Source organism: Thunnus thynnus, chromosome 13 (genome assembly GCF_963924715.1).
Source record: "Thunnus thynnus chromosome 13, fThuThy2.1, whole genome shotgun sequence".
Classification (NCBI taxonomy): domain Eukaryota; kingdom Metazoa; phylum Chordata; class Actinopteri; order Scombriformes; family Scombridae; genus Thunnus; species Thunnus thynnus.
The window spans coordinates 29163936-29164553 of record NC_089529.1 but is presented as its reverse complement, the minus strand read 5'-3'; positions in this window follow the sequence as shown (position 1 = coordinate 29164553).

Here is a 618-nt window from a genome sequence, read left to right as displayed (position 1 = left end):
CTGCTAGCTAACTAGCTAACATTAGCTCCGAGCCTTTTCATTAACATTTTCTTGTTCAGTATTGCTATTAAATGCAATGTAGTGTTAATACCTGTATTGTAGTTGTAGATTGTTACTAATAGGGGGGCAGTTTGATCATAAACATAGAAGCCAAAGCAGATAATTACTAGTATCAACGTGGTTTGGTGTGAACATTGACATAAGTACTGTGAAACTGTGCCCTCTCAAAAACATTGACTGCATGACGCCCCTGACACTGATGCTCACTGACAACTGCATTTAATCAATTAATGTTGATAACCACAGAGAATTACTATAAGAAGAGATTCAGACAGGGTTCAGGGCCTGTACTTATCAAGCATCTCAGAGAAGGAAATCATTCCTAACTGGCCAAAAATTCTCAGAGCAACTTATTTTTTGTTCGACATTTAGAACAACAAGTAAAAACATTTTATCAAATTTCTTAACCAAGGAAATAACTCACATCTGGGCCAATATTTAGGAGAGCTACAGAGGAGTCCTCACATGTTAGGAGATGGTGTTCAAGCAGAGATATTTCTTTAGAGGAGAGATGTTTTGCTTGATGAGAGTTAGCTTTTTCAATTTCAGAGTGAGAGG